Below are 10630 nucleotides of genomic sequence, written 5' to 3'. Positions count from 1 at the left end.
TTTTTCTGCCTGGGATTGAACCAGGGACCTTTCGCGTGTAAAGCAAACGTGATAACCACTACACTACAGAAACCTCTGGTACAACCGCCCCCACAGCGTGGAGCTGCCCATGGAGCTCCCTCTGTGCAGATCGGGAATGTGTTGGCTCTCCTGAAACAAATTATGCCCCACACTGAAAGTTCTCAATCCTTCTCCTCCGCTGCCCTTTACAGAAATGTCACGGATCACCTAGCCACCGTGTTCATTTCCACATCCTTACAGTGGGGCCACAGAGGCTCCTACCGTCTCCCCGCGATCAGCGAACTCACCCAGTTTACAAAATTAAACCCCAAACACGTGCCCGGCAAAGTGCAGGAGAAGCCAGATAGTCTGTAATCTCGGTCTATCACGGAGAGTATTGGTATTCATGGTGATTACAGCAATTATTAAGCGTTTCACAGACCTCAATTATTTTTCTGCGATTAATTGATCGAGGATTGAAACCAGGTTAGTGCGCCGGGTCTTAACCCCTCGACCACCAGGGAACAGTTACGATACATGTCGAACCAGGTTAGTGCACCGGATCTTAACCCCTCGATCACCAGGGAACAGTTACGATGCATGTCGATATATTTACATATATTTATATATGAACCTGAATGTCAATGGCTACCAACCTAGACCTCGTGGCGCCTACGGTAGCGCGTCTAACTTTGAGTGAGAGAAACGGTTCCACAGTGACACCTGTCATGTGTTCGACATGGTTACTGCTTGTACTATTACAAGGTGTGCCACCAGAGGGCACTGCAGTGGGAGACGTGTTGCTTACCTGCACATGTGTGCCTGGCCTAGTATAAAAGGCAGGCCACTCGGTGTGATCCTCACTCTGTGGTTATCAATAAAGGACTCAGGTCACTACAGTTAAAGAACGACACATTGTCTCGTGGAGTCATTATCAGAGAATTTGAAGGTATAACAAGGGAGCCAAAAACCTCAGAAACTGGAAATTCTACCAAAGCGTCGAAGTCATGCTGTAGGTGCCTGGGACAACACAATGCTCAAAGTTCTCCACACGTGAAGGCAGAGTGTTTCTTCGACAGAAAGACTGGGCATCTTGCGAAGTCATGCCGACGGAAGGGTAAACCTATTTTTACAGCTATGAGTCCAGCGTTCAAAGCTATGAGTAGAAATCCCAAGAGACTCCATGGTATGAAAGACCAACAACAGGATGCGGAGATGTTAGAGTTACACATCATAGGGAGCACGAGTTTAACGGACAGTGATTCGGAAAGCATCGAAATCCACATAGATGTTGCTGGATTCAAGATACCAATGGAAATTGACACGAGTGCATCCGTGAGTGTAATACCGGAGTCACTGTACCGCGACAAATTACGTGATTTCCAACTGGAGAAATCCAAGATAGAGCAGCGAGGCTACTCGGGAGAGTAAATTCCTTTGGTCGGTCATATCACTGTACCGATCGGTGAAATATAAAGATTAATTTCAGAACTTGCCTCGAATAGTAGTGAAAAGAGATAAGTCTGCCTTACAAGGAAGAAATTGATTAAGCTCACTGAAGCTGGATTGTAGTCAGATTTTCTGTGTGGAAGCGAGATTTTCATCAACGGATGAGGATATCAAGAACTATCCAAAGGTGTTCTGCGAAACGGACAGTCCGATCCAAGGCTTCAAGTAGAGTGTCAGGGTACAGAAGGACGCTAGATTGGTTTACTACAAGCCCCGTTCCGTACCATATGGACTCAAGGAGCAAGTTGAGCATGAACTCAAAAAACTATAAGGTGTTAAACGTTACACTGCGGAAACAACTCCACTTTCAGCACAAGATTAACAAAATTAAACCCAATGAGATCGGGAGCAAAGTTCCTCACATGCTCAGGGCAAAATAAATAATTGTCGTTCTACAAAAGAATGAACAAATTTCAGCACCGTGTCAGAATGAAATGTTCAGCGAGCAGGTGGACTGCTGAATCGCACTTTTAAGGAGTTGGTGGTGACAAAGCAAATGGGTTCTGCCGAATGATTCAATATAAGAAATGTCTGCAATAGGATTCAAACACTATCTATAGTGACCTGAACACATCACCTTAGACCACTCGGCCATCATTACTATTCAGTGCTGTGTGTGGCCACCTGCAGGTTGATTTTGAAATTTTGTGTCCTGTCACATGAAATAAATCAGGGCAGCAGGCAGAACTCTGCCTGACACCGGGGAAAGAGTGAGACAGACCTTGGAGCAAAGGTCTGTTTATTGTCAAACAGCAAATGAAATATTAATTCTGGAAGAATAAGATTGAAACGAAATGTGATCCTGACACCCAGAAACAAGTGCTAAGGCAAAAGGTTAAATGCTGCATCCCTTCCTGCAAAAAATTCCTTTCACAAACATTTCTCTGAACAAAACGTCACAAAACAAAAATGTTCCTTTCAAAGTCATTAAACTCCCGAATTTCCACGCCCCGCGACTCTCCTGAATCAGATGCCTCAAGTTTTGCCGACTCCATCCATATCCCTTTGCTCCAAGGTCTGTCTCCCTGTTTCCCCGGTGTCAGGAAGAGATCCGCCTGCTGCCCTCATTTATTTCACTCTCTAATATTGCAACAGCAGCCATGGTTGTGTGAAGGTTTGTATTCTGTTAATCGTCGCCAATTGTTGTGAAAAGTAGAACACCAGGAGGCTGAGTACTGTGAGCTAAACTTAGTGTGATCTTAGTCTTCTTTATTACAACTCCAGAGTTCCTGAACAACATGGCAGCCAACCTTTTATACTGGCACTGCAGGTGTGGGCAGGTGACCATTAGGACTCCAACAGTCACGCCCTCTGGTGGCAAGTATGACATAGTTACATACTTTACATAATTGTTATCGTTAAGAAGTTATAATTCCAATGAATGCCTGAATCATCAGAAAGGAGCCTGGTTTGTAGGACAAGGCTACATATCAGGAAGGAGCGTAGTTAGATGACAAGGGAAGTGATACTCTGATGATAAGTTTGTAGAATAAAAAGAGTAAATAATGGAAACACTGAGCAGGCCAGGCAGCATCTGTGGAGAGAGAAACAGAATTAACGTTTCCGGTTAATGACCTTCCATCAGAAGTTGGGCAGTTGTGTTAGGTAATACTATTAAAAGTTTCAATTGTCACGAAGCAGGGGTAAGGAAAATATATAAAATGTGGCATTTGGAACAGATAGTTTCGAATCCGATTAATGTTTGATCAATTTGTACACCGAGCTGAAAACTGCGACGTGTTTGAGTTCTTCGGCTAACATTCGCAAGGTTTGGGTGTAAGTACTATTAAGTGTACGCTTCATTATTGTCTGCTTAATAACTCTGCCATTTAATGTTGAGGACCCTATTCCTGCACTGCGTGTGTTCCAGCTCTGTTTGGAGCACCGATCCCTTCAATCCGTCGCTTACAGGGACAGTTGGATTCACCGTTTCTTTGTTTGGTGAAATTTAAAAGATTGAAAGCGGCGCACATCAACCAGGTCACCTACTCACTAACCGCTACACGCTGGTCCCGTGAGATGGATGCACAGTTACTGTTACAAGCTTGAACGCAGGTACAAGCAGAACTCATTCATTGAAAGTCCAAGTCCCTGAGGCACCTGATTTTTTGCACCAAACTCCTTCGCAACGAGTTGCGGTTCGTGTGGGGTGATTTGGGCACATCTTTCCCCACACGACAAACTTCAAACACAACTCAACGGATGCAAAGCGCTTTGGGGCGTCATGAGTTCTTGAAACGTGTTGTAGAAATGCAAGTCCTTCTTTGCAAAAGTTCGATGCAATTTCAAAATTCTTGGATAAACTGAGGGCTCGTCCGGGATTTGAACCCGGGACCTCTCGCAAATTTCAAGCAATAACCCCGAAGCGAGAATCATACCCCTAGACCAACGAGCCAACTGCTCAATAAACGTGGAGATAAGGTGCAACCATTATTGAAACATTTTTAGTGTGTTGCTATTCTTGATCGGAGGAGCACATGAGATGGAATCAGTGACTTTGCTTTTTCGACCTGTCTTCTGAAGCACCGCACGGTCCAACTCGGAAAGTCAATGAGCTGTTGGGACGTTAGTGTATCCAGGCTGTGGGTGGTCACCCCGAGAGCAACAGAGGGGTTGCTGCATTAGTTCTGGGTGGGGACAGTATCTTTCCCCGTCTCTCTTCCTCTTGTCCATAACCCTGTGCTTAGGTTTCTCTATTTATTCCCATGTCTCAGTTTCTAGTGTTTAAAAGGGAACTAAAGATGAAATGGGACTCACTTTGGAACAATTTCTCTCACTCAAAGTTAGACACACTACCGTGGGCAGCACGAGGTCTAGGTCGGTAGCTGTTGATATTCAGGGTCATATATAAATATATATAAATATATCGACATGTATCGTAACTGTTCCCTAGTGGTCGAGCGGTTAAGACCCGGCGGACTAACTTGGTTTCCATTCATCGCATAAAAATAATTGAGCTCTGTGAGACGATTAATAATTGCTGTAACCACCATGAATACCAATATTTCTGTGATAGACTGAGCTTACAGACTATCTGACTTCTCCTGTCCATTTCCGGACATGTATTCCGGGTTTAATTTTGTAAACTGGGTGAGTTCGCTGATCGCGGAGAGAAAGGTAGGAGCCTCTGTGGCCCCACTGTGAGGATGTGGAAGTGAACACGTGGCTGGGTGATCCCTGACATTTCTGTAAAGGGCAGCAGAGGAGAAGTATTGAGAACATTCAATGCAGGACAGAAGTTGTTTTAGGTGAGCCAACACACAATTCCGATCAGCACAGACGGAGCTCACTGGTCACCTCCCCTCTGTTGGGGCTATTGTACCAGAGGTTTCTGTAATGTAGTGGTTTATACGGGGAAAGTCACTGTTTCAATCCCGAGTTTAGTCTCCTGGAAAATGCTGCCTGACCTGCTGAGATTTCCCACATTTGCTATTTTTCTCCTGGTAAAAGGGCTCCCTTATTCCTTAATTGCTCTTTATTTCACTTCAATAAATAGATAACTTTGACTGAGAGAAAACGGATCCACCGGGGACCTTTTGCGTGTGAGGCCAACGTGATATCCGCTGCACTGCAGCCCATCAAAAAGTGAGAAACCACTGAATATAAAGGATGAGCTGGTCAACGTCAAACCCTCCTTTCTTATTCAGCAGTGGCATGAACGGGAGTCAGACGCCACATAGTTTAATTAAAGACACAAATACAAGTAACACTTGCAAATCTTTTCAGTGTAAAATTCTTTCACTTTATTTGAAATCCGACAGCATTGAATCTGAAAATACGCATGGTGGGATTTTATCTTCACTACTGATTTTATTTTGTGTGCACGATAGGAAAAACCGGTGCTGCTAAATTTGATAAAAGTTTCCCCAGATCCCTGAAGACTTTGAACCAGAAAGCTAAAATACAGTGAGTAAAATGGGATATGGTTTTCGAGTTGAGATGCAAAGCACAGGCCAAATGATTGAAGTATGGAATGTCCCTGACTTAGCATTTGTTTGATTGGTGAGGGGTTGATTAATGATGGTTTCCAGTGAAAGCAAGAGAAAAGTTTTCGAATAAACCATACGGTGACTGTCCGGTGAGCGCTGTTTGTGATACCTGGTGGGAATGGGCGGGGATTATCAAGCCCCTTGTATTGCAGAACCTTCATATAGACAAAAATCTCCAGTTCACTGTGTAGGTCTCATGGTGCAACGGTAGTGTGTCTGACTCTTGATCAGAAGGTTGCGTATTCAAATCACGTTAGGGTCAGTGTTTTTTTGGATATTTTTCTTCCAGATTTAACATTTTATTTGCTGTTTGACAATAACCAGACCCTTGCTCCAAGGTCTGTCTCACTGTTTCCCCGGTGTCAGGCAGAGATACACCTGCTGCCCTCAATTATTTCATGTCACAGGACACAACATTTCAAATCAATCTGCAGGTGGCCACACACAGCAGTGAGTAGCCAGGATGGCCGAGCGGTCGAAGGTGCTATGTTCAGTTCAAAATCTATCTTGAAGACAAGGATCCAAATGTCACTTCTGGTGTTTATTATTTTTAATCATTAAGCAGAAACAAAAACAAACTGTGTTAATATTGAACCATTAATGTCAATTATTTCATTTTTTCTAATCTTTAATTGATTAATGATCACGGCCGGTTGCGATACGGGGACATTTCACGTGTTAAGCGAATGTGATAACCACTACACTACGGAAACACTGCAATTGACGCAATGCGAGGAACATAACCAGCGCTTTAACCTACACAGCTGGCCGATACTTCAGGAGCTGGTTTTACGAGAATAGAATGATGGTGCTATATTTAGGAAGGCTGTGAGTGTTTTAGGAATTGATCTCGTGTTTCCCAGACTTTACACATCGGAACATGAGCTGGCCATTTAGCAGCGAGTGGTTAGGATTAGGAATGTACGGCTTGAGACTTTTTGGCCTGAGGTAAGAAGGTGGTGCTCAGGAATAAGGTGAAAGGTTGAATCTTCTGCACTGACTCTCGTTAACAAACTCCAGCACCAGGTCAGACGGAAATGTTAAGCGAGCAGCTGAACAGCTGAATCCCACTTTGAAGGAGTTGGCCGTGGTGCCAAAAGAATGTGTTCCGTTTAATGATAATTATTGTTAGAATTGGAATTCAAGCTGAACACACGTGTAGAGGATACAGTGACCTGAACACAGCACCTTCGACCGCCCGGCCATCCTGACTATTCAGCGCTGTGTGTGGCCACCTGCAGGTTGATTTTGAAATTTTGTGTCCTGTCACATGAAATAAATGAGGGCTGCAGGCGTATCTCTGCCTGACAACGGGGAAACAGTGAGACAGACGTTGGAGCAAGCGTCTCGTTATTGCCAAACAGCAAAGGAAATATTAATTCTGGAAGAACAATATCCAAAAGAGCAATACCCCAACATGATTTCAACACACAACCTGTTGATCTGGAGTCAGACACACTACCGTTGCACCACGAGGCCTACACAATGAACTGGAGATGTTCATCTATATGAAGGTTCTGCAATACAAGAGGCTTTAAAATCCCTGCCCATTCCCACCAGGTATCAAAAGCAGCGCTCAGCTGAAAGTCACCGGATGGTTTGTTCGAAAACTTTTCTCTTGCTTTCACGGGAAACCATCATTAATTAACCCCTCACCTTCTTTACACAATCAAACAAATGCTAACTCAGGGACACTCCATACTTCAATCATTTGGCCGGTGCTTTGGGGAGCGGGCAGGGAAATGGACCTGAGTCCATTATCAGATCAGCCATGATTGTATTAAATGGTGGAGCAGGCTCGAGGGGCCGTATGGCCCACTGCTGCTCCTGTTTCTCATGATCTTATGTTCTTATGCATGTTAACCCATTTTACGCAATGTATTTTAGCTTTCTGGTTGAAAGAGTTCATTGCGGATGACACCACGAATCTGGGGCAACTTTTATCAAATTTATCAGCACCAATTATTCCGACCGTGCACACAAAATAGAATCAGTACTGAAGATAAAATCCCACCGTGTGTATTTTCAGATTCAACGCAGTAGCATTTCAAATAAAGTGAAAGAATTTTACACTGAAAAGATTTGCAAGTGTTACTTGTATTTGTGTCTTTAATTAAATTTTGTGGCGTCTGACTCCCGTTCATGCCACTGCTGAATAAGAAAGGAGGGTTTGACATTGACCAGACTGCACTGCCCCTGATATTTGTCAGCTCATCCTTTATATTCAGTGGTTTCTCGCCCTTTGATGGGCTGCAGTGTAGCGGATATCACTTTGGCCTCACCCGCAAAAGGTCCCCGGTGGATCCATTTTCTCTCAGTCAAAGTTATCTATTTATTGGTGAAATAAAGAGCAAATAATGAATAAGGGAGCCCTTTTGCCAGGAGCATTAATAGCAAATAAAAACAGCAAATGCTGGAAATATCTGCAGGCCAGACAGCATTTGTAGGGAGACTAAACTCGCCTCCGATTGTTCATCCACAGAAAGTTTAAATATAATGTTTCTGCCTCGGATTGAACCAGGGATTTTTCGCGTGTAAAGCAAACGTGATACCCACTACACTACAGAAACCTCTTGTACAACAACCCCCACAGCGAGGAGCTGACCAGTGAGCTCCCTCTGTGCTGATTGGGAATGTGTTGGCTCACCTGAAACAACTTCTGTCCCAAACTGAATGTTCTCAATCCTTCTCCTCCGCTGCCCTTTACAGAAATGTCACGGATCACCCAGCCACCGTGTTCACTTCCACATCCTCACAGTGGGGCCACAGAAGCTCCTACCATCTCCCCGCGATCAGCGAACTCACCCAGTTTACAAAATTAAACCCCAAACACGTGCCCGGCAAGGGCAGGAGAAGCCAGATAGTCTGCAAGCTCGGTCTATCACAGAAAGTATTGGTATTCATGGTGATTACAGCAATTATTAATCGTCTCACAGATCTCAATTATTTTTATGCGATGAATTGATCGAGGATTGAAACCAGGTTAGTGCGCCGGGTCTTAACCACTCGACCACCAGGGAACACTACGATACATATCAAACCAGGTTAGTGCACCGGGTCTTAACCCCACGGCCACCAGGGAATAGTTACGATGCATGTCGATATATTTATATATATTTATATATGAACCTGAAGGTCAATGGCTACCTACCTAGACCTCGTGGCGCCCACGGTAGTGCGTCGAACTTTGAGTGAGAGAAACGGTTCCACAGTGACACCTGTCATGTGTTCTACATGGTTACAGCTTGTACTATTATAAGGTGTGCCACCAGAGGGCACTGCAGTGGGAGACTTGTCGTTTATCTGCACAGGTGTGCCTGGCCTAGTATAAAAGGCAGGCCACCAATAAAGGTTATCAATAAAGGACTCAGGTCACTGCAGTTAAAGAACGACACATTGTCTCGTGGAGACATTATCAGAGCATTTGAAGGTATTACAAGGGAGCCCAAAGCCTCAGAAACTGGAAATTCGACCAGAGCGCCGAAGTCATGCTGTAGGTGCCTGGGACAACACATTGCTCAAAGTTGTCCAAACGTGAAGACAGAGTGTTTCTTCGACAGAAAGACTGGGCATCTTACGAAGGCATGCCGCCTGAAGGGTAAACCTGTTGTTAAAGCTATGAGTCCAGCGTTCAAAGCTCTGAGTCGAAATCCCAAGAGACTTCATAGTATGGAAGACCAACAACAGGACGAGGAGATGTTAGAGTCACACATCATAGGGAGCACGAGGTTAACGGACAGTGATTCGGAAATCATCGAAATCCACATAGATGTTGCTGGATTCAAGATACCGATGGAAATTGACAGAGTGCATCCATAAGTGTAATACCGAAGTCACTGTACCGCGACAAATTGCGTGATTTCCAACTGGAGAAACCCAAGATAGAGCTGCGAGGCTACTCGGGAGAGTAAATTCCTGTGGTTGGTAATATCACTGTACCAATCGGTGAAATATAAAGATTAATTTCAGAACTTGCCTCGAATAGTAGTGAAAAGAGTCAAGTCTGCCTTACAAGGAAGAAATTGATTAAGCTCACTGAAGCTGCATTGTAGTCAGATTTTCTGTGTGGAAGCGAGATTTTCATCAACGGATGAGGTTGTCAAGAAGTATCCAAAGGTGTTCTGCGAAACGGACAGTCCGATCCAAGTCTTCAAGGCGAGTGTCAGGGTACAGAAGGACGCTAAATTGGTTTACGACAAGCCCCGTTCCGTACCATATGCACTCAAGGAGAAAGTTGAGCATGAACTCAAAAAACTAGAAGGTGTTAACCGTTACACTGCGGAAACATCTCCACTTTCAGCACCAGATTAACAAAATTAAACCCAATGAGATCGGGAGAAAAGTTCCTCACATGCTCAGGGCAAAATAAATAATTGTCATTCTATAGAAGAATAAACAAATTTCAGCACCAGGTCAGAATGAAATGTGAAGCGAGCAGGTGGACTTCTGAATCGCACTTTTCAGGAGTTGGTGGTGACAAAGCAAATGGGTTCTGCCGAATTATTCAATATAAGAAATGTCTGCAATAGGATTCGAACATTATCTATAGTGACCTGAACACATCACCTTAGACCACTCGGCCATCATTACTATCCAGTGCTCTGTCGCCACCTGCAGGTTGATTTTGAACTTTTGTGTCCTGTCACATGAAATAAATCATGGCAGCAGGCGGATCTCTGCCTGACATCGGGGAAAGAGTGAGATAGACCTTGGAGCAAGGGTCTGGTTATAGTCAAACAGCAAATGAAATATTAATTCTGGAAGAATAACATTGAAACGAAATGTGATTCTGACACCCAGAAACAAGTGCTAAGGCAAAAGGTTAAATGCTGCATCCCTTCCTGCAAAAAATTCCTTTCACAAATATTTCTCTGAACAAAACGGCACAAAAAAAATGTTCCTTTCAAAGTCATTAAACTCCCGAATTTCCACGCCCCGCAACTCTCCTGAATCAGATGCCTCAAGTTTTGCCGACTCCATCCATATCCCTTTGCTCCAAGGTCTGTCTCCCTGTTTCCCCGGTGTCATGCAGAGATCCGCCTGCTGCCCTCATTTATTTCACTCTCTATGAATCTCTCTAATATTCCAACAGCAGCCATGGTTGTGTGAAGGTTTGTATTCTGTTAATCTTC

The 10630-nt window shown here is 44.1% G+C and overlaps 2 non-coding genes across 2 annotated transcripts; both read right to left on the bottom strand.

Moving 5' to 3' along the window:
* trnav-uac (transfer RNA valine (anticodon UAC)) lies at nt 1–73 on the bottom strand. The gene has a single exon. It is a non-coding gene; the product is annotated as a tRNA-Val (tRNA).
* Nucleotides 74–3816: 3743 nt separating this feature from the next.
* trnap-cgg (transfer RNA proline (anticodon CGG)) lies at nt 3817–3904 on the bottom strand. The gene is given in 2 exon segments: nt 3817–3852; nt 3869–3904. It is a non-coding gene; the product is annotated as a tRNA-Pro (tRNA).
* Between the last annotated feature and the right edge of the window lie 6726 nt (nt 3905–10630).

Source organism: Pristiophorus japonicus, unplaced genomic scaffold, assembly GCF_044704955.1.
Source record: "Pristiophorus japonicus isolate sPriJap1 unplaced genomic scaffold, sPriJap1.hap1 HAP1_SCAFFOLD_52, whole genome shotgun sequence".
NCBI classification, from domain to species: domain Eukaryota; kingdom Metazoa; phylum Chordata; class Chondrichthyes; family Pristiophoridae; genus Pristiophorus; species Pristiophorus japonicus.
Note: the sequence above shows the minus strand (reverse complement) of the source record. Positions and strands in the feature narration are given on the sequence as shown.